This window comes from Oncorhynchus kisutch, linkage group LG2, assembly GCF_002021735.2.
Source record: "Oncorhynchus kisutch isolate 150728-3 linkage group LG2, Okis_V2, whole genome shotgun sequence".
In the NCBI taxonomy this organism is placed as follows: Eukaryota; Metazoa; Chordata; class Actinopteri; order Salmoniformes; family Salmonidae; genus Oncorhynchus; species Oncorhynchus kisutch.
Window position 1 is genome coordinate 18,931,230 of NC_034175.2, and position 24,906 is coordinate 18,956,135.

General features: G+C 39.6%; 1 long non-coding RNA gene across 1 annotated transcript; it reads right to left on the reverse strand.

The window, feature by feature from the left end:
* Positions 1-16,863: 16,863 nt before the first annotated feature.
* On the reverse strand, positions 16,864-21,842 carry LOC116356616 (uncharacterized). Its single transcript, XR_004205028.1, has 4 exons — positions 21,434-21,842; positions 20,955-21,005; positions 20,336-20,493; positions 16,864-17,348 (listed from the first exon to the last, which is right to left on the reverse strand). It is a non-coding gene; the product is annotated as an uncharacterized LOC116356616 (long non-coding RNA).
* Between the last annotated feature and the right edge of the window lie 3,064 nt (positions 21,843-24,906).

Consider the following 24,906-nt stretch of genomic DNA (forward strand, 5'->3'; position numbering starts at 1 on the left):
TCTCTCTCCTCTCTCTCTCTCTCTCTCTCTCTCGTCTCTATCATCACTCCCCCTTTGGAACTGCTCCACCCCCTCCAAGCATTCCAACGGGAATTCATTCAGAGGGATGAGGGGCAGGCACTGAGACAGATAACAACCTGTAAACACTATCCAATGCAAGGACACTACTTTGCCATTCCCACGGGTCTGGAGGGTTGTGTGTGTGTGTGTGTGTGTGTATTGTATGCAATAGAGCAAAAACAGGGAAAGCCAAGTAGCCCTTTACCACAAATACAAGGGACATCGGAGCTAAAGAATGTGACATTTCTAATTTTTTTTACCTTGGAAATGCATTATTATTGAAGGCAAGCTATCAGACATTTGGATTGTACTAGTGGGGTGAAATACACCCTGGAGCTGCAGTGCTCTCAGAGTCACTCTGTCACAGGTCTGATCAGAGCAGTGAAAGGACATCTGTGTCTCTGCATCCACATCATGGGAGACATAGCTCACCCACTGTCTTTGTGCTTCAGCTCTGACCAAGACACACAGTGACTGATATGACCAATCAGTCCAGTTAACACTAGAGAGAATAAAGACAAGAAGTTAGAGTATGATATACACTCTTTGAAAAAAAGGTGTTATCTAGAACCTTAAAGGGTTCTTCAGCTGTCCCCATTTGAGAACCCTTTCAAGGACCATTTTGGTTCCAAGTAGAACCCTTTTGGGTTCAATGTAGAACCCCTTCCACAGAGGGTTGAACATGTTCTACCTGGAACCAAAAAGGTTATACTGTGGGGACAGCCGAAAAACCCATTTGGAAACCCTTTTTTTAAGTGTAGAGGAAGAGGGGATCTCCATAGTGAATTTGTATTGAGCAGGAATTGGCGAGCCCACCTTGTACCCCCCCAGTGTTTTTTGGGTCTCCCAGGATCGTCCTGCTGTCAGATGTTGCACTATGCTAACTCATTACCAACGAAAAGGGACTCAACGGTATGTGGTGTAATGGGTGGTAATGACTGATGTTGGGAAACATACTGATCAGAAGGCATCAGTGTGATGAAGGACAATTCAGCTGTAAAATGCTCCCACTGGGCACAGATGTCAATTCAATGTCTATTCCAAGTTGGTTCCACGTCATTTCATTAGAATTACGTGGAAACAACATTTATTCAAGCAGTGTGTGCCCAGTTGGCTACTAATTGAATCCTATTTCCCAAATGTTCCACATTACATAATTTAAGATTTCCCATGTCCTATCAAACATTACAGTCCACTATCCAGGGTGTGAAAATCCTAAATCATTCATCCATTACCCATTTCACAGCAGGTGTTGTGGTTCATTTTCTAAGCAAAGAGAACTGAAAATAACAGATTGGTAACTTCAGAAAGACTCGCTCAAACGTAAAGTAGTATCAATAGAAAATAGGGCCTCCTTTAAAAAAACATGGCCTTTGTAGGTGATTCAAGCACACGAGCTGGACCATGGTAAAGTCATTTTTATTTTATTTATTTATTTAATTGAACCTTTATTTAACTAGGCAAGTCATAGTAAAGATAAAAGAACTAGGTGAACAAGGTGTGCCAGACAGGTCAATGTATTTTCACCTGATGTTTTGTCTGGTTTTACTCATCTTAACATAGCCATTACAGCTTAGCATTGAGGAATTCTTCTATTTCCTCAATGTTATTGACCACACATGTTCTTTCTGACCTTCCACTCCAGGTGTAGTATTTCCTCCTTGCCACACAATGTCACTTTAGTTCACTGAAAATCCCCCAAGTGTCTTATCAAACACAGAACATACCATTTTGCCAGAGGGGTGTAAAACCTATAAGGTGCTTTGTTTGGGCAAGACATAGACACCTTTTGAATAATGTAGATAGACATAATGTCCTTGGTCTATAATTTGTTTGTTCTGAATATGGTTGCATGCCAAGGCAAACTGTTTGAATTTCAGACAACACCTTATTGACACAATAGCCCATTTTTTTGATTATTGTTAACTCTGATATTGGTATTTTACACTGGTATTTTATTTGAAGGCATTTTATAAAGATTATTCAGTCATTTACTAAAAAAGCCTTTTGACAAACACATGAAAATTCAGTTATAGGTAACTGTTTGCTGTTTATATAGAATGAAACCATCCTTTATTCCCAATGACCGGAGTGTATTGTTGAGTTAGTTGGAATGAGGGATGGTTATGCAAACAAAAAGTTGATACTGTTAACCTCTCTGCACACGGAACCCGCTAGCGGGCTGAAATTCCACAACATACGGTGATCGCTACATAAATAGTCATATTAAACATTCATGAAAATACAAGTGTCTCACATGAATCTTGCTAATCCAACTGCGTTGTCAGATTTAAAAAAGGATTTACTGCGAAAGAATACGATGCGATTATCTGAGCATAGAGCCCCATAATTTTTTTTTTTTTAACCAGCACAGGTTGTAACATAATCACAAACTGCATTAAAATAAATTGTTTACCTTTGACGATCTTCGTCTGTTTGCAATTCCAATGCTCATTGTTACACAATGAATGATCTTTTGTTTGATCAAATCCGTTTTTATAGCCTAACACGAAACATTTTGTGAACCGCTTGTGTCGTGAATTCCGTCTCATTCCATTTTTGACGACACATTCCAGGTAAATGACCCACACAGAACATGACTTTTCCAGTCATATTTGGTTTCACTGCAATCAAATGGTTTGTTTGTAACACAATCAAACCTGATGGGACATTTCGCGGGACGTATTGACTGAAAGAAACCGATTTGAAGACAACAAGTCATGACATCATTGTGCACCAATGATTTGCCCGCTGTTTCGTTGATTGACTGTCTTTTAACCCAATGACCACTGATCGTCTTGAAATCTAGCTGGGTAGATAGCCAATGAGCTGAGGTAAACGGCAATATGCCATGTTTATGTGTTGCAAGACCAACCCATGTAGTAAGCTCCGGCGTAAAGTGAGTAATTTGCTTTTGAAGTTTCATCCCGGAAGGTGAAACACATATTAAGCACTGCATTGTTTGGTGAACGCGCAGATTCAGCTGTTTATATATCAATCATTATGGCGACTAAGTCAGGGAAAGCTAAATCTAAGTCTAGATATACAGATGTACACACAATTTTAGAATAAATTGATTGGGAAAGTGAGACAGAGATTGTTGTAGGACGATTAATTTAGCGATTGTGGGGGAATATTTTTTGAACGGGAGAGGACATTGTTTTGGACTGGTAAGTTCTTATCATGCTAATGCCCTTGTTTGAAATTAATAATATAAAATATTATTTGATTTGTTTTTTAATTTTAGAAGCAATATATAAACATGTAATGTCATGAAATGTGAAATGCGTGTGTCTGCCGCCACACCCCAACCCACATGAAATAGCCAATTTGAGGCTGTTGAGGAGAGGGCAGGACCACATCAATGTTCAAAGTGAAATGGAGACAGTAGATACAGCTGGTCTGTTGTAATATAATAAAGACAGTAGTTATAGCTGGTCTGTCATAATATAATAGAGACAGTAGATCTAGCTGAATTGTCATAATATAAAAGAGACAGTAGATCTAGCAGGTCATAATAATATATTCAACCTTATGTTCCCTATACTCTTTAATTTATATCTGTTTATTATACCTGTTGATACAGGGCTCATATGTGAAACTATTCTAACTGAACATTTTCTTTCACAGTGACACTGACTCCGAATGGGAGTCTTATCCGGTGTCCTGTGTGAATTTAAGTATGCTCCCCCCTACTTTGTGCAATTTCCGCCTGAAGTCATACCCAAATCTAACAGCCGACAGGCTCATGCACAGAACCAAGGATATGCATATTCTTGGTACCATTTGATAGAAAACACTCTGAAGTGTGTGTAAATGTGAATTAAATGTAGGAGAATATAACACAATAGATCTGGTTTAGATAAAACAATGAAAAAAAACATAGGTTTTTTATTTTTTATTTTTGTTTCATCATCTTTAAAATGAACAAGATAAAACAAACATTCAGATAGGATGATGGGGACATTTCAGTGAAAAATATAAGAGGGCAGCAGTACTTGTGCAAAGTTTCAGAATGATAACTTCCAAAATGTGTGTGCTACATGACATTTATCTTGAAGTCACCCAGGTGTCCCACACAAGTAGCCCAAATGTACCCAAATGGACAAATTATTGAAGGTATACATTTTGAAACAAATAACTATATACAAAATACCAAAATGGTATTCTAACACACCCCCGCAAAAAATAGAGGGAAAAAAAAAAGACAAAAAAAAAAATAATAAAAATAATAATTGATAAAAAAATATGAAGAAAAAAATAATATATACACATTTACAAAATAACATGGGTAACTATTTACACACTTTCAATATTTGGAAGACCCTCAGTCCTCAAATCAAATCAATTTATATAGCCCCTGCCTAAAACACCAAACAGCAAGCAATGCAGGTGTAGAAGCACGGTGGCTAGGAAAAACTCCCTAGAAAGGCAAAAACCTAAGAAGAAACCTAGAGAGGAACCAGGCTATGAGGGGTGGCCAGTCCTCTTCTGGCTGTGCCGGGTGGAGATCACAGTGGTTGTAGAGGGTGCAAGGGGACAGCACCTCGAGTAAAAATGAACAGTTTAGGGTTCCATAGCCGCAGGCAGAACAGTTGAAACTGGAACAGCAGCAAGGCCAGGTGGAATGGGGACAGCAAGTAGTCCTCATGCCAAGTAGTCCTGACGCATGGTCCTAGGGCTCAGGTCCTCCGAGAGAGAGAAAGAGAGAATTAGAGAGAGCATACTTAAATGCTCCCACCCCCCCAAAGGTGCGGACTCCGGCCGCAAAACATGACTCTATAAGGGAGGGTCCGGGTGGGCATCTATCCTCAGTGGCTCCGGTTCGGGGCATAGCCCCCGCTCCGCACGCTGATCCCTCCACTTCCTTGGAACTGGACCATGGATCGTCACCGAGACTCCAGATTGTGAATCGTTGCCGGAGGATACGGACTGTGGATCATCGCCGGAGGCTCTGGATTGGGAACCCCTGCTGGAGGCTCCGGACTGCTGACCGCCGCTGGAGGCTCCGGACTGGGGACCGTCGCTGGAGGCTCCGGACTGGGGACCGTCGCTGGAGGCTCCAGACTGAGGACCGTCGCTGGAGGCTCCGTGCCCTGGATTTTCACTACAGGCTCAGGGCCATGGATCATCACTGGAGGCTTCGTGCCATGGATTATCACTACAAGCTCCGGGCCATGGATCATCACTGGAGGCTTCATGCCATGGATCAACCTTTAAGTCTTTACTGAAGACTCATCTCTTCAGTGGGTCATATGATTGAGTGTAGTCTGGCCCAGGAGTGGGAAGGTGAACGGAAAGGCTCTGGAGCAACGAACCAGGGGCTGAGTCACTGGCTTACTAGGGATCTTTCATACCGTCCCTAGGAGGGGTGCGTCACTTGAGTGGGTTGAGTCACTGATGTGATCTTCCTGTCTGGGTTGGCGCCCCCCCTTGGGTTGTGCCGTGGCGGAGATCTTTGTGGGCTATACTCGGCCTTGTCTCAGGATGGTAAGTTGGTGGTTGAAGATATCCCTCTAGTGGTGTGGGGGCTGTGCTTTGGCAAAGTGGGTGGGGTTATATCCTTCCTGTTTGGCCCTGTCCGGGGTTGTCATCGGATGGGGCCAAAGTGTCTCCTGACCCCTCCTGTCTCAGCCTCCAGTATTTATGCTGCAGTAGTTTATGTGTCGGGGGGCTAGGGTCAGTTTGTTATATCTGGAGTACTTCTCCTGTCCTATCCGGTGTCCTGTGTGAATTTAAGTATGCTCTCTCTAATTCTCTCTTTCTTTGTTTCTTTCTCTCTCTCGGAGGACATAAGCCCTAGGACCATGCCTGAGGACTACCTGACATGATGACTCCTTGCTATCCCCAGTCCACCTGGCTGTGCTGCTGCTCCAGTTTCAACTGTTCTGCCTGTGATTATTATTATTTGACCATGCTGGTCATTTATGAACATTTGAACATCTTGGCCATATTCTGTTATAATCTCCACCTGGCACAGCCAGAAGAGGAATGGCCACCCCACATAGCCTGGTTCCTCTCTAGGTTTCTTCCTAGGTTTTGGCCTTTCTAGGGAGTTTTTCCTAGCCACCGTGCTTCTACACCTGCATTGCTTGCTGTTTGGGGTTTTAGGCTGGGTTTCTGTACAGCACTTTGAGATATCAGCTGATGTACAAAGGGCTATATAAATATATTTGATTTGATTGTCCTGTAGAAAAACAAATGATAGTCCCACTAAGCGCAAACCAGATGGGATGGCTTGTTGCTGCAGAATGCTGAGGTAACCGTGCTGATAAAGTGTGCCTTGAATCACTGACAGTGTCACCAGCAAAGTACCCTCACACCATCACACCTTCTCCTCATGCTTTACGATGGGAACCACACATGCAGAGATAATCTATTCACCTAATCTATGTCTCACAAAGACATGGCGGTTGTAACCAAAAATCTACATTTTGGACTCATCAGACCAAAGGAAAGATTTCCACCGGTCTAATGTGCATCCTTTGTGTTTCTTAGCCCAAGAAAGTATCTTCTTATTGGTGTCCTTTAGTAGTGGTTTCTCTGCAGCAATTTGACCATAAAAACCTGATTCACGCAGTCTCCTCTGAATATATTGAGATGTGTCTGTTACTTGAACTCTGAGAAGCATTTATTTGGGCTGCAATTTCTGACACTGGGACTTATCCTCTGCAGCAGAGGTAACTCTGGGTCTTCCTTTCCTGTGGCAGTCCTCATGAGAGCCAATTTCCTCCTAGTGCTTGATGGTTTTTGCAACTGCACTTGAAGAAACTTTCTTGAAAGTTCTTGAAATTATTCTTATTAACTGACCTTCATGTCTTAAAGTAATGATGGACTGTCGTTTCTCTTTGTTTATTTGAGCTGTAGAAAATAGCACAAATAAAGAAAGACCCTTGAATGAGTAGGCGTGTCCAAACTTTTGACCAGTACTGTAAATGTCTGTAATTTTAATATTTTCAAACGTCATTAGAATCTCTGTAATATTTAGTTTGGCACCCTGTCCTGTAATTTTCTAGATTCTAAACACACATTTTCAATTCAAGTAGGTGTTCAGTTGTAAACTGAATAGCTAACTGTCACGTTCTGACCTTTATTTCCTTTGTTTTGTATTTATTTAGTATGGTCAGGGCGTGAGTTGGGTGGGCAGTCTATGTTTGTTTTTCTATGATTTGGGTATTTCTATGTTTCGGCCTAGTATGGTTCTCAATCAGAGGCAGGTGTCATTAGTTGTCTCTGATTGAGAATCATACTTAGGTAGCCTGGGTTGCACTGTTTGTTTGTGGGTGATTGTCTATGTTGTAGCTTCACGGTCGTCATTTGTTTATTGTTTTGTATACAGTGTCAGTATTTTCGGTATTAAACATTTACCATGGACACTTACGACGCCGCATTTTGGTCCGATCCTTCTCGCCTCTCCTCTTCAGATGAAGAGGAGGACGACCGTGACACAAACAGAGAAAATGCATTCCAAATATTGCATTAAATAGTTCTGTGTATAGTTAGAGTATTCAAAACTCATTATAAAGGATCAACAGATCATTCACACAAAATGGTTGATTTAAAACATTGTTCTCAAACCCCGAGGGCTCTCTATGGTCAGGGCGTGACATGGACACACCGTGTAAGCATTCACAATGCAGGGTGGGAAAAGTATGTGAACCCTTGGACTTAATAACTGGTTGACCTTCCATTGGCACCTACACCAAACATTTTCTGTAGTTGTGGATCAAACCTGCACAACGGTCAGGAGGAATTTTGGACCATTCCGCTTTACAAAACTGTTTCTGTTCAGGAATATTGTTGGGATGTCTGGTGTGAACTGCTCTCTTGAGGTCATGCCACAGCATCTCAATCAGGTTGAGGTCAGGACTCTGACTGGGCCACTCCAGAATAAGTATTTTCTTCTGTTGAAGCCAATCTGTTGATGATTTACTTCTGTGTTTTGGGTCTTTGTCCTGTTGCATCACCCAACTTCTGTTGAGCTTCAATTAACAGACGGATAGCCTAACATTCTCCGGCAAAATGTCTTGATAAACTTGGGAATTCATTTTTCTGTTGATGACAGCAAGCTGTCCAGGCCTTGATGCAGCAAAGCAGCCCCAAACCATGATGCTCCCTCCATCATATTTTACAGTTGGGATGAGGTTTTGATGTTGGTGTGCTGTGCTGTGCCTTTTTTTCTCCACACATAGTGTTGCGTGTTCCTTCCATACAACTCAACTGTAGTTTAATCTGTCACAGAATATTTTGCTAGTAGTGCTGTGGAACATCCAGGTGCACTTTTGCAAACTTCAGGTGTGCAACAATGTTTTTTTGGACAGCAGTGGCTTCTTCCATGGTGCCCTCCCATTAACCCCATTCTTGTTTAGTGTTTTACGTATCGTAGACTCGTCAACAGAGCTGTTGGCATGTTCCAGAGATTTCTTTAAGTCTTTAGCTGACATTCTAGGATTCTTCTTAACTTCATTGAGCATTCTGCGCTGTGCTCTTGCAGTCATCTTTGCAGGACAGCCACTCCTAGGGAGGGTAGCAACAGTGCTGAACTTTCTCCATTTACAGAAAAGCTGTCTTACCGTGGACTGATGAACATCAAAGCTTTTAGAGATACTTTTGTAACCCTTTCCAGTTTTATGGAAGTCAACAATTCTTAATCTTAGGTCTTTTGAGGTCTCTTTTGGTCGAGGCATGGTTCACATCAAGCAATGCTTCTTGTGAGTGTGTTTTATAGGGCAAGGAAGCTCTAACCAACATCTCCAATCTCGTCTCATTGATTGGACTCCAGGTTAGCTGACTCCTGACTCCAATTAGCTTTTGAAGAAATCTTTAGCCTAGGGGTTCACATACTTTTTTACAACCTACACTGTGGATATTTAAATTATGTATTCAATATAGACAAGAAAAATACAGTAATGTGTGTGTTATTAGTTTAAGCACACTATTTTTGTCTATTTTTGTGACTTAGATGAAGATCAGATCAAATTTGATTAACAATTTATGAAGAAATCCAGGTAATTCCAAAGAGTTCACATACTTTTTCTTTCCACTGTACTTCTCCTTATGATAATACTGCACTTCTGCTGACCTACACCTTGTTCTTGCCCTCTCAAGGGACGCCACTCTGAATCTCAGCCGTTCTCCTTGAGAGCCAAAGGAGTCCTTCTTCTTCCTTCTTCTATGGTGTAATGGCTTTCATAACAATTTGATGTACATTCCACCACCTACTGTGTGGTTGAAAAATAAGAATCCCCAAAAAGGAAACAATGTGGGTAGAAATAAGTAAAATATCATACAAACTATCAAAACAAAATTAACTAAAGAAAATCAACTTGCTTTTCTTAAAAAAATAAAAAAATAAAAAACTATTATAATCAGGTCCCTACACAGGCTCAAAATACTCCTGTCAGGGCGGGACATTTCCTAGCGACAATATTCTTTGCAGTGCTTCTGCCGTGAAGTCTTGGAGCCCAAAACATTCCTTGTCTGCAGATACTGTTTAATAATGTCCAGCTTCTTTGACTTCTTAAACACTTGTGCTGTAGAATTAATCACTGTGCCTACGAATGCCACAAAATCCACTTTCTTCACAATGAGTGTATCCAGATCACTCAATTGACTTTAACACTTGCAATTGGTTGCAATGCATCCACCGCCATATCTTCAACACTATTGTCTCTTGCCCCTTCGACTCTCTTCACCCCTCCACATAGGAGATCTGATCCTTGACAACTTGACCTCCTTCACCCTAACAGGACACTCATGGAAGTCCGGAGTATGATCCCCACCACAGTTGCAACATTTTCCATTGACAGATTCTTCAAAACTATACTTCTCCCGTCTGCCAACATTTGACATGTGACCATATTTTTTTTACAATTCCCACACTGTAATGGTCTGGACACAAATGCGATCACCGCATACTGTACCCCACATATCCAAGCTTCACATATTCAGGGAGAGTCTCCTCAAACAACAATAATATCAATAGGCTTTTCTCCTTCCTTCCATTTACATTACGGCAGTGGAGGCTCCTCCTCAGAGGAAGGGGAGGACCATCCTCCTCAGTCAATTTCATAAAAGTAAAATGGTAAAACATTAAAAAAGTTATCCTTTTTAGATAAATCTACATTAAATGTATTCAACAAATGATAGATGAAAACACACTGAAAACACACAAATAATAGATGAAAACACACTGTTTCACAAAGAAGGTCTACAGTAGCATCAACAGCACTCTGTAGGGTAGTACCATGGTGTTGCTGGGGGACAGCTAACTTCCGTCCTCTTCTGGGAACCATTATTTCTATACAAAACCTAGAAAGCTCATGGTTCTCACCCCCTTCCATAGACTTACACAGTAAATATGACAGCTTCCGGGCCTATCAGAGCTCTTACAGCATGAACTGACATGTTGTCCACCCAATCCATCCAATGAGTTTTGAAGCATTTGGCTGAATTTGAGCAGATAATATCTCCCTAAACACTTCAGAATTCATCCTTCTGATTTTGTCAGCAGTCAAATCATCAATACATACAAGGGAACCAGTTCCATTGGCAGCCATAAATTCCCACACCATAACACTACCTCCACCATGTTTCACAGATGAGGTGGTATGCTTCAGATCATAAGAAGCTCCTTGACTTCTCCATACTCTTCTCTTCCCATCGTTCTGGTACAAGTTAATATTTGTCTCATCTGTCCATAGCATGTTGTTCGAGAACTGTACAGGCTTTTTTGGATGTTTTTTTGGCTAACTCTAATCTGGTCTTCCTGTTTGAGGCTTACCAATGGTTTACATCTTGTGGTAATACGTCTGTATTTACTCTGGTGAAGTCTTCTCTTGAATGTTGACTTTGACACAGATACGCCTACCTCCTGGAGGGTGTTCTTGATCTGGCCAACTGATGTGAAGGGGTTTTTCTTCACCAGGGAAATAATTATTCTGTCATCCACCACAGTTGTTTCAATGGTCTTCTAGGCCTTTTGGTGTTCCTGAGCTCACCAGTGTGTTCTTTCTTTTTAAGAATGTACCAAATAGTTGATTTGGCCACACCTAATGTTTTTGGTATTTCTCTGATGGGTTTGTTTAGATTTTTCAGCCTAATGATGTCTTGCTTCACTGGCAGTGACAGGTCTTCGGCCTTCATATTGCGGGTTAACAGCAACAGATTCCAAATGCAAATACAACACTTGAAATCAACTCTAGATCACTTATCTTGTACTTGTAAATTAACTAATGAGGGAATAACACACACCTGGCCATGGAACAGCTGAGCAGCCAATTGTCTAATTACTTTTGGTCCCTTAATTTTTTAAATAACCTTTATTCAATAGATGTTACTTCTGACGTGGATTTTTTTTTCCAGATTCAGTTCACATTAGAGAGAATACAGTAGACAGCACACGTCAAACGTGTGATTTATGACCCATTTTATGGTCCGGAGGTTACGCCCATATAAGTACATCCTGTCCGAAGTTCTCACGGTATGAGTGAGTGCTTATGCCCAAAAAAGTACATCCTGTCTGGAAGTTCTCATGCTATAGAGTGAGTGTTTATTTAACCAGATAGTGCATCTGTTCCTTTGAAGTAAAGCTGTCATGATGATTGATGTGTAGGGACCTCGTTAAGCTGGGGAATGTGTTTGAACATTTCAAAGAGTATGGCCCCCCCTGTTGTAGTGAACTTAGGACTGTTGTATATGAAAACAGTAATGTCCGGGGGTATTGGACAGTCGCAGTATAAGTAAGCATTGTCAACACTACAAGTGACCTCGATAAACCCCTAAATAAGAAATTAAAATAAACCCGGAACACTAAAGAGGAAATTAAACATGTTTCCTAGGACAATTTTAGGTGTACTTTGTGCCTCGTGTCAAGAACACAATGAAAAAAACATTGAAGACATTCTGTGTGATGCCCCTGGTTGTTTTAATGGAGTGCTGGATATGAGTGACGGACATATGGGTTACATTTTCCAACCGGAGGATTCAACTGTGAAAATTTTCACAAACAGCAGCCACAGCACCCTTTATCAAACAAAACCCGGGAATTTTTCTCCTGCGCTGCGGATGAGAGAATGGCTTAAGATATGGCTGGAGCTTTGCCAGATCGAACACGCCCTGAGTGGGACAACCCTGCCGGGGTATACTCTGGAAGAGGAAGTCTTCAGGCGAGATGATTTGAAAGCCATAACAATCTCTTCAGTGGCGTATAGTCCCGACTCCAAAGTGACAATTTTAGGTTGTACCCAATTTAATAGTTCAAATGCTACAAAATCGGTTAGTTCGTATGTATTTTCAAAAGCCTGCACTGCTGTCAACTATTTTATGCATGTCTTTAGCTTTAGGTGTGGCGATTATCATATATTCCTGGACATGATGAAACAGCTGGAAAATCTTTTCCAACATCGTGAACAATTTACGCAGCTGGGTGCGTCTATCCTTAAGACAGACCCAGGGCCTAAAGGCAAGACGTTTGATCTATCCAGGGAAAGAAAACATACAGAACCTGCCTGGAGCTGGATATCTTGTGGGGAAGAGACACTGTCTGAACCAGGCAGACCCTGAAAACGGGGATTTAGAAATGGATGGTTGTGTTGGCTGACCATAAAGCCTCCCCTTTTTCTGTAAGAAAGTAATAGTAAAATTGTTTAACTAATTATAACATGTTTAAAATGTCTGTTCTAAAGATTTAGAATTAAATAAAGGGTTTTAAAATTGTATCTCACCTTTAACGAAAGGACTCTCAGTTTTTCTCTCTTTCTCTCTCTTTCTCTCTGTGTGTCTCAGAAAGGCTTCAGGAAAGACGTGTGTGCGGGCATGTATGTTTCAAAACAATGGGGTTTTCGGTGGGTTGTGTGTCTGTGTGTGTCTCTGCAGGTGTTTTTAAAACAATTCAACAATAGCAGGGCATTTGCACATAGGGTTTTCCAAAAATGTTTTCCAGAGCATCTCATTTACCTTCAAAGAGGTTGAAATATCAGGCTCTCTCTCTCTGTCTAGATATATGTCTGTCTCAGAGAAAGGCTTTCTGGGAAAGATGTGTGTCTCTGCAATTCTGTATGAAACAATTCAAAATTAGGGGGTCATTTGCACACAGGTTGTCTCCAAAAACAACATGGGGTTATTTCCCGAGGATGTTAGGGACCAACAGTCAAACCCCACAACAACCATAGAATAGGCCTAGACATCCTCTAAGGTTTAAAAACAAAGTTTTTATTCTAAACAATATCAACACTATCGGGTCATTTGCACACAGGTTGTTGTTAAGGGAATTTTTGTCTATAATGACTAATTATGTATACATTTCAATCAGGATGTACGAATCAGAATACAATTATGGTACTGTATATGTACTAATCAAAATACTAAATATTACTGTATATGTATGAATTTTCTTATCTGATCCCAGTACTGAAGTGAATGTGGTCAGGAGTTTAGTAACAATGACAGTCTGTTCATTGGTACAAATGAATCAGACTGGCTAGAATGCTTATCTACACAAGAAACCCTTGACTCGTAAATTATATTAAATTGGTAGGGAGACGGATGTGGGAAGGCTTGAGAACACAGCCTTGGTACTGGAACGGAGGTGTGTGAACGTGGGCAAAAGTTGGAACAACGATGGTCTGTTCCTTTGTACAAATGAATGAACTATCTCCAGATGGCAGGGACGGACTATCTCCAGACTGTCTAGAATGCTTATCTACACTGACCTTGGCTTTAGGTGAGGAGGGAAGGCTTGAACTATAGGGCCTTTCTACCAGTGTCAAGAAGAGACGGAACATTTAGAAAACGCTGACATCATTTTTAGTTTATAACCTGTGGTAAAATGTGCATGTACCCAGTACTCTCTTGAATTAAACGCTGTTACCTGACTTTTAAGACCGGGGCTCTGTCCATTCTTATAAAATATAGAGTCTTACAAACCCTTCGAATGCATTGACAGAGTGTTTAATTTTGATTGGGAATTAAAACAGAGGAATTTAGAATTCCTTCAACAGTTGTCTCCAAAAGAAATGAAAAGAAAAATAAATAAACAGGGGGTATCCCCTGGTCTGTAAGTTTATTCCATACTATGACTCTGTTAGGACACAGCTGTTCATCTGAAAAATCTGTACACATGGAGAATTTTGAAGGTGAGGATGTGAAAATAATATATTATATTAGATTTTGTGTGCGTTAGGTAGTTTGGGAAATGTTTGATATTACCTGTTAGAAATTACTGCACTGTTTGGAACTCTCTCTCTCTCTAATAAGGTTTCCTCAAATATTAAACCGTTGTTTATATATGGTTTTTGCAGATATTCTAAAAGTGGAGGACATCGAATTTTCAGGTATGTTTTTATGTCAATTGTATGTATTTTTTAAGTTAAAATGTACATATTTCGTAAAATATATTTTAACATTATTTAAAAACGTCTAAACGTCTGCCCGACATTTACACAGCTGCTACCGGGAATAATTGATTTGGATCATCCAACATCAGCTGTTATAATCATCTCTGATGAGGAATCAGAGGAGCAAACAGCGGCCAGTTCTTCTTTACGCAGCCATACGGCCAAAAGCTATTTTTGGCATAAGAACAAAAATAAAATGCATAATAATCTTTTATACATTAAGCATTAAACAAAAGTGTGTACACTATTTTAAAAAGCTAATCTTGTGTTTACAGCAGACAGCCCCCCAACAAGGATACATCCAACATTATGGACTCTACCTATGAATGACTTTGGGGGCGCTGAAACAGACGATATTCTACCGTTCTGTACGGCCGGCCCGGGGTTTCTTTACGTAGCCCTACGTCATCAAGCTATTTTCGACGTAAGTCCAAAAAATTTAATGCGTAATAACCTTTATATAATAAGCATTAAAACAAAAGTGTGTACACTATTTTAAAAAGCTAATATTGTGTTTACAGCAGACAGCCACCCAACAAGGATACATGATGCATTAAGGACTCTACCTATGAAAGACTTTGAGGGTAAAGAAACAGACGATATTCTACCGTTCTGTACAACAGGCTTTACCATTACTCCAAACAACACAAGAAGCACCGCTTTAACACACAGCTACACACCCCCTGGAACCTCCACCCAAGAGCTATATAATCTAGCACCTAAGGCGCATCACAATACTTTGGCAGAAGTGCACCGCACAGAATCACTCTGGCCCGAGAAGGACGACTGGTCTGAAAACGATTGGATTCAAGAGCATGCTCTCTATGGATACGGTAGTACCAGTTATAATTTTTTTTAAATTAGTTATACATTTTTTGATAGAATGTTAAAACAATGTCAAATAACTGGGTTTTTTTCAGACTCCAACGATAGCTATACAAGCCATGCAGAATCTACAAAGCCAGAGGACATTGGGATAGGACCCGCGTTATCCAGGATTCATCAGAACAGCGGGTGCCAAAAAAACAGAGGTAATTGAACTAAACCCCAAGGCCTAAAAGCGAGAACTGTGTTAACATATTAATATATCTATAAATGCATTTGAAATTGACATTTTTATATAATATATATTTGATTTTTAATAACCTATTTTGTATATATGTTTCTTTCAGACTCCTCCGTATACCGACACAGAATGCCCAATATGTCGAGAGGAAGAGGTCGAGGAGGAATTCGGGGCCAAGGACATGCATAGTAAAACATTGAAACCTAATAATTTCAACGCTGTAAATGACAAGGTTGAGGAAGAAACAATATTCCTTGAAGATATTTTAAAACATTTAATTTTCCGATATGTCTTTATATCAATTGTATGTATTTTTTAAGTTAAAATGTATACATTTTGTATAAATATATTTTAATATTATTTAAAACGTCTATAGGATTCCCAGATGCTACCGGGAATAATTGATTTGGGTCATCCAACAATAGCTGTTATAACTATTGAAGATGCAAAAAGGGGTTTTAAGAAATACATTTGTTTGATTGACAGATTTGTATTATTATAAAAAAAATACAACATTATTATTATCATAATCTTTATTATTATTATGTTACAGGCGAGACATACCCAGAAATGTCAACATCTTGTCAAGTGCTCAAATCTGTACAGCAGCCCCATATAATCACTTACAGTAGCGCCAATTTACAAGAATGTGTTTACCAGGCAGTGATAAAGTTTTAAATGAGCTCTAATTCAAACATACAAAGATATATATTTGATACAATTATACATTCAACACTGTTGTTACAATATCACTTCTCATTGTGTACATTTTAAGGTTTCACAAACATAAAACAACTATATAATTAATGTTTCTCGGACGAACATACTGTTGAGTTTCCTATGTACTAAAGAACAATCACTAAGACAAAACACAAATAGTTGTAATATAATCTGTATATATGTCATTCTATTCTACTGAAAACAGGTACATTCTGAAAGATTTTGATGTTGATGTGATAACACATTTTTAAATTCATCTCTCAATTTAGGATAATACTGTTTATTTTATGCTTTACTTAAATTGTATTGTTTATCTTGTCTTATACCATGCTAATAATACACTACCAAGCAAATAAAACGGATGTGAAAAGACGTGGTCAAAGTATAAAACTTTTTTTATTTATTTTTTATTTATTTGTTTTGTTTTTGTTACAACCATAAGGTCTTCCTAATATTTGCCATAACTAGTTAGTAAGCCTTACATCCTGAATGTATATTGTCACGCCCTGACCTTATACCTTATGAGATCCTTATTTATTCTCTATGTTTGGTTAGGTCAGGGTGTGAGTCGGGTGGGAAAATCTAAGTTTTCTATTTCTTTGTTGTTTTGCCGAGTGTGGTTCCCAATCAGAGGCAGCTGTCTATCGTTGTCTCTGATTGGGGATCATATATGTTGTCATTTTCCGTTTGGGTTTTGTGGGGTGTTGTTTTCTGTTTAGGTTGTTTCCCTGACAGAACTGTATACTTTCGTTTTCGCCTTTTGTCATTTTGTTTGAGGGTTTTTTGTGAACATTATATCATGAACACTTTCCATGCTGCGCTTTGGTCTCATTCCGACGACGAACATTACATATATGGGCTCCCAAATATGTACCGGGTACCACATGCCCTTCTAAGTAATTGAGCCGAGAACATTATTGCTATATTGTAATTAAATTCATTGACCCATAAGAGAACACAGGACCAAAGCAAAGCATGACCCATATAGAATTAAAACAACATTATTCTTAATGAGATGGCCGTCTTAACTTGGTTCAGAGGATTCTTGAACTATGTACAGATCATCTCCAGTTCCATTATTAACCTCATCTCCACTGCTTGAAGATCTGCAAAATAATAAAGACTCTTTAGTAGCAAGCAGCGTGACGATACAAGCCATGAGTACCAGGCAGGACATGTTTGAAGGCCATGTGAAATACCTTCGATCAAAATATCCACCATTCATATATATTAGTAGTATTGATAACCACATACAGTTGAAGTTGGAAGTTTACATACACTTAGGTTGGAGTCATTAAAACTCGTTTTTCAACCACTCCACAAATTTCTTGTTAACAAACTATAGTTTTGGCAAGTCGGTTAGGACATCTACTTTGTGCATGACAAGTCATTTTTCCAACAATTGTTTACAGACAGATTATTTAATTTAGAATTCACTGTATCACAATTCCAGTGTGTCAGAAGTGTACATACACTAAGTTGACTGTGCCTTTAAACAGCTTGGAAAATTCCAGAAAATGATGTCATGGCTTTAGAAGCTTCTGATAGGCTAATTGACATCATTTGAGTCAATTGGAGGTGTGCCTGTGGATGTATTTCAACGCCTACTTTTAAACTCAGTGCCTCTTTGCTTGACATCATGGGAGAATCAAAAGTAATCAGCCAAGACCTCAGAAACAAATGTGTAGACCTCCACAAGTCTGATTCATCCTTGGGAGCAATTTCCAAATGCCTGAAGGTACCACGTTTATCTGTACAAACAATAGTACGCAAGTATAAACACCATGAGAACACGCAGCCATCATACCCGCTGAGGAAGGAGACGCGTTCTGTCTCCTAGAGATAAATGTACTTTGGTGTGAAAAGTGCAAATCAATCCCAGAACAACAGCAAAGGACCGTGTGAAGATGCTGGAGGACACAGGTACAAATGTATCTATATCCACAGTAAAACGAGTCCTATATCGACATAACCTGAAAGACCACTGAGCAAGGAAGAAGCCACTGCTCCAAAACCGCCATAAAAAAGCCAGACTACCGTTTGCAATTGCACATGGGGACAAAGATCATACTTTCGGTATGTTTGGAGGAAAAAGGGGGAGACCTGCAAGCTAAAGAACACCATCCCAATCGTGAAGAACGGGGGTGGCAACATCATGTTGTTGGGGTGCATCTCTGCAGGAGGGACTGGTGCACTTCACAAAATAGATGGCTTCATGAGGATGGAAAATTATGTGGATATATTGAAGCAACATCTCAAGACATCAGTCAGGAAGTTAAAGTTTGGTCGCAAATGGATCTTCCAAATGGACAATGACCCCAAGCATACTTCCAAAGTTGTGGCAAAATGGCTTAAGGACAACACAGTCAAGGTATTGGAGTGGCCATCACAAAGCCCTGACCGCAATCCTATAGAAAATGTGTGGGCAGAACTGAAATAGCGTGTGAGAGCAAGGAAGCTACCCGAAACATTTGACCCAAGTTAAACAATTTAAAGGCAATGCTACCATATACTAATTGAGTGTATGTACACTTCTGACCCACTGGGAATGTGATGAAAGAAATAAAAGCTGAAATAAATCATTCTCTCTAATATTATTCTGACATTTCACATTCTTAAAATAAAGTGGTGATCCTAATTGACTTCAGACAGGGAATTTTTATTCGGATTAAATGTCAGGAATTGTGAAAAACTGAGTTTAAATGTAGTTGGCTGAGGTGTACAGTGGGGCAAAAAACGTATTTAGTCAGCCACCAATTGTGCAAGTTCTTCCACTTAAAAAGATGAGAGAGGCCTGTACATATTAATCAGAGGTACACTTCAACTATGACAGACAAAGTTAGAAAAAAAATCCAGAAAATCACATTGTAGGATTTTTAATGAATTTATTTGCAAGTTATGGTGGAAAATAAGTATTTGGTCACCTACAAACAAGCAAGATTTCTGGCTCTCACAGACCTGTAACTTCTCCTTTAAGAGGCTCCTCTGTCCTCCACTCGTTACCTGTATTTATGGCACCTGTTTGAACTTGTTATCAGTATAAAAGACACCTGTCCACAACCTCAAACAGTCACACTCCAAACTCCACTATGGCCAAGACCAAAGAGCTGTCAAAGGACACCAGAAACAAAATTGTAGACCTGCACCAGGCTGGGAAGTCTTAATCTGCAATAGGTAAGCAGCTTGGTTTGAAGAAATCAACTGTGGGAGCAATTATTAGGAAATGGAAGACATACAAGACCACTGATAATCTCCCTCGATCTGGGGCTCCACACAAGATCTCACCCCGTGGGGTCAAAATGATCACAAGAATGGTGAGCAAAAATCCCAGAGCCACACGGGGGGACCTAGTGAATGACCTGCAGAGAGCTGGGACCAAAGTAACAAAGCCTACCATCAGTAACACACTACACCGCCAGGGACTCAAATCCTGCAGTGCCAGATGTGTCCCCCTGCTTAAGCCAGTACATATCCAGGCCCGTCTGAAGTTTGCTAGAGAGCATTTGGATGATCCAGAAGAAGATTGGGGGAAGGTCATATGGTCAGATGAAACCAAAATATAACTTTTTGGTAAAAATTAAACTCGTCGTGTTTGGAGGACAAAGAATGCTGAGTTGCATCCAAAGAACACCATACCTACTGTGAAGCATGGGGGTGGAAACAAGTCTGTGTTGCCCAGCAACAGCCCCAAAACATCACTGCTCTGGAGGGGATCTGCATGGAGGAATGGGCCAAAATACCAGTAACAGTGTGTGAAAACCTTGTGAAGACTTACAGAAAACGTTTGACCTCTGTCATTGCCAACAAAGGGTATATAACAAAGTATAACAAGTTTTATAAGTTTTAAGTTTTGAGATAAACTTTTGTTATTCAACAAATACTTATTTTCCACCATAATTTGCAAATACATTCATTAAAAATCCTACAATGTGATTTTCTGGATTTTTTTAGTTGTAGTGTACCTATGATGAAAATTACAGGCCTCTCTCATCTTTTTAAGTGGGAGAACTTGCACAATTGGTGGCTGACTAAATACTTTTTGCCCCACTGTATGTAAACTTCCGACTTCAACTGTAGCTGCTGACAGCCATACCATTTGAAATTGACGTTGATAATCCAAGAGAAACAACATTTTGTAACATATAGGCTATTTGTGATTTTGAAATCAGTATCTTGATGGCTAAAAAAAACTGATTCTGATGCTCTCTTTGCCAGCTTCTTCATGGCTGCCACCTGGACTAACTGAGAAAACTGAAAAAAAGAGAAAAAGAAAATTAAGACATACTTTGCATGCTTTTGAAACTGGCACTGCACCAAAAGTGAAGGGTTGTCAGTCAGGAGCTCAATGGGAAGGTTAATGAATCCCAACAAAAATCAATTCTAAGCATAATTTTTTGTTTTAAATAATGCTTTTAGTTTGATGGAAAATACATACGGATATTTCCAAACATAGCATCACACTCGTGTTTTACCCCAGTAGAATATGCTGATTTCACTACTGTTGTCAGTACAAGTTTCACCCATACACAGCACCACAAGTATTTGGAAACTTCTAACATTATGCACAAAGTACTAATAAGACTTTAAATAACCTAATATGCAAAAATGTGATGATAATTGTATTCTATTGAGTGGCTTTGAAATGTCTGTAAATCTATAATACTTCATACAATTCAATTGTTTACCCTAACAAATTACAATCAGACACTTACTGTCGCTCCGGATTGAGGTGGCACATGGTCTCAAGTCCTCAGCATCTGCAACTTCAAAGAATATCACAGATGTCAAACTGTTACCACATTTACAGTACATGCTTAACATATTTTCCTGTTCATCCCATACAGTTGGTGAGAACAGAACTTTGAGAAAGTAGGCTTGTTTATCAGACTTGAAACATTTAAAACATTATGTTCAAGGACACTGGCTCTTGAAGTTGCTAATAGAAAAAAAGAACTGTTACACTTTGGTTATGTGACTAATAATCAAGTATGTCAAGATCAGATGGGTGTGGAAATTTCTTCTCATATCAACTGTCATTAGGTTATGATTTCATGCCGTTTCTACAGTTTAAGACTAGTACTTGCATTAACTGTAAGCTTTTCTTCACCTACATACTTGAATGTGTGTCAAACATTCCGTCAACTTGCTGATTATACATTTAATGAGCAAGTAGCCTAATGCAGGATCTTACCACTAGGGGCTGGTGGAAGCTGGGGCACTGGAAGCTGGGTTTGTCTGGGTTCATTTGTCTTTTTCTGGAGTGCTTCACTTGCATCATCATCTTACGAAGAGCAATACAAAAAAGTTGCCATTATTATTATATTCAACTTCCTGATGCATGTAATGCACACAATGGAAGAAGAGTAGTTACCCCCATTTGGCTCGTTGCTCTTCCACAGAGTATTGTCCGTACGTGCAATTAGCATTGTCATAAATACTTTCCTATTAATACTGACAAAACATGGTCAATTGAGTATTAGTAATTCACATAGTAATACTTTCAGCAAATACATATAGTACTTAAAACCTCTTTGGGCTAGGGGGCAGTATTTTCACGTCCGGATGAAAAGTGTGCCCAAAGTAAACTGCCTGCTACTCAGTATCAGAAGCGAGGATATACATATAATTGGTAGATTCGGATAGAAAACATTCTAAAGTTTCTCAAACTGTTAAAATAATGTCTGTGAGTATAACAAAACTTATTTGGCAGGCTAAACCCCGAGGACAAACCATCCAGGAAAAAAAAGATTTGAGGTCACTGTGTTTTCTATTGGCTTTCTATGGGAAACTAGATTTCTGTGGCACCTGGTTGCAGTTCCTATGGCTTCCACTAGATGTCAACAGTATTTAGAAATTGGTTGATGTTCTTCCTTTGAGAAATTAAGAAGTACCTCTATTCAGAATGAGTGTCAAGCCAAGTGGACTCTTTGGTTTGGTGCGCGCAACCTGTAGCTCGCTCCACTTTAATTTTATCCGCTATTGAACACAATATATTCCGTCTTAAATTTGATCGATTATTTATGTTTTAGGATACCTAAATTTGGATTAGGAAAGTTGTTTGAAGTGTTTGGACTAAGTTTACAGGTAACTTATTAGATTATTTGTAGTCATGTTGGGTGAGTTGGAACTGGTGTATTTCTGAATCAAACTCGCCAAATATATGTACATTTTTGGGATATAACAAAGGAGTTTATCAAACAAAAGGACCATTTGTGATGTTTCTGGGACATATCGGAGTGCCAACAGAAGAAGATCTTCAAAGGTAAGGTATGAATTATATCGTTATTTCTGACTTTCGTGTCGTACCTGCTTGGTTGAAATATCATTTTCATGTGTTTGTATGATGGGGCGCTGTCCTCAGATAATCGCATGGTTTGCTTTTGCCGTAAAGCCTTGTTTTAATCTGACACGGTGGCTGGATTAACAAGAAGCTAAACGTTATGTTGGTGTACTGCACTTGTGATTTTATGAAATGTAAATATTTCTAATAATTTAATTTGAATTTGGCGCCCTGCAATTTCACCGGATGTTGCTAGCGGAACATCTAGCCGTAACAGGTTCTAAAAGATAACGTGTCTTTTACAGTAGCAAACAACTGACAACTCTGAGCCTCTTGTGTTTACATTTTGGGGAAAATTAGACCCTTTCCTTTTGGCTGATCCATTTGTGGTTTCAGGGTGGGTGAAAACAAAGTTTGGTGACTTGAAATCGGTGAAGGTAACCAGAAGTGGTCTTGTGATAATTGTGTTTCTGCTGGTCAGAGGGAGAAGGCACTCCTCGTTAAACGAATGGGGAGAAGAGCAGTGAATTGTTTTGCTCTCAAGGAAATGGTGCCATTAAGAGGAGTGATTACTGGGTCAGGGGTAAAAGTGAGTTGACTAACTGAAGGGGAAGATTCCCAGGGTGTGTGATGCTAGTCGTTTGGTGTGACACAGACAGGGTGGCATGAGTGGTGGAACAGAAGAGATGTTGTCTGTCCTTTCGAGTTTTGATGTTGAGTCTTTACCCGATACAGTGATATTAGGATATATAAGTTATCCCGTGCAAGCTTTTGTGGCAGCAGTATGTAGGAGGGAGGTTTGTAGGTGTAAGAAGTGTCCAGAAGGGCATGAGACAAAGGAATGTGTAGCATTGGGGAAAGTAGTGGTGTGTATTAATTGTAGGGTGGCCATGGGGCTAGGGATCAGAAATGTCTAGTGCGAGAGAGGCAGGTTGAGGTTTCCAGGGTTAGAGTAGTGCATATGTTGTCGTATGCTGAGAAAGGTGAAGAAAGTAGATGAAGATTGGTCAAGGGGGAGATTCCTGAGAGGAGTGGTGTAAGTAGTAGAGATGTACCAGTACAGAGGGATAGGTCAGCAAGAGAAGGGGCGGCAGTGTAGCCTAGTGGTTAGAGCATTGGACTAGTAACCGGAAGGTTGCGAGTTCAAACCCCCGAGCTGACAAGGTACAAATCTGTCGTTCTGCCCCTGAACAGGCAGTTAACCCACTGTTCCCAGGCCGTCATTGAAAATAAGAATGTGTTCTTAACTGACTTGCCTGGTTAAATAAAGGTAAATAAATAAATAAATAAAAAATAAAAAAATAAAAACAAAAAAAAACAAAAAAAATATACACTACCGGTCAAAAGTAAATAAAATAAAACACCTACTCATTCAGGGGTTTTTCTTTATTTTTTCCCCAATTTTTAAAATTTTTGTATCCAATCGCTGTGTCTTTGTGAGACGCGGTGTGGGTGAACGGATGATGTCTGCATATGTATTTCCCACCGTAAAGAATAGAGGAGGAGGTGTTAGGGTGTGGGGGTGCTTTGCTGGTGACACTGTCCGTGATTTATTTAGAATTCAAGGTACACTTAACCAGCATGGCTAGCACAGCATTCTGCAGCGATACGCCATCCCATCTGGTTCGTGCTTTTTGTTTTTTAACAGGACAATGAACGAACACATCTGCAGGCTGTGTAAGGGCTATTTTACCAAGAAGGAGAGTGATGGAGTGCTGCATCAGATGACTTGGCCTCCTCTCCCAACCTCAACCAAATTGGGATGGTTTGGGAAAAATTGTAATTAAACTGCACTACTTTTAATGTTATTTAAAGGGGAACTCCACTCAGAGTATATTTTGGTCCTTTTTCATTTGTCCACTGTTTATATAGTCCCAAACTGTTTTGCATGTCAGCAGTCAAGATATTGGACTTTCAAGAAGCAAAGTGTCACAGTCCACATCATCGTGATATAACATTCTGATGATGTGGACGGTGAAACTTCTTCTTGAAAGTCCAATATCTTGACTGCTGACATGCAAAACAGTTTGGGACTATATAAACAGTGGACTAATGAAATAAATAAATAAAAAATTCTGAGCGGAGTTCCCCTTTAATGTTTAAACAATTAGCTAAACATTAAGTTTCTGATTTAAATTACTATATTGTTTTTATAATATTGTCTTGTTAATTTACATCTGAAACGCCTTTAATTTCCTATGAAATTGCTGTGTAATACTGTAAATGTACATAGATTTACCCCAATGTGGCTATATAGGGTGTATTTCTCCCCCCTTCAACTGATTTACACCTATAGTAATCAGAAATTATATAATTGTAATTTTTTTTCTCATAGAATTACTGTTAAAATGTAAATATATAGTCATTTACCCATAAAATTGGCT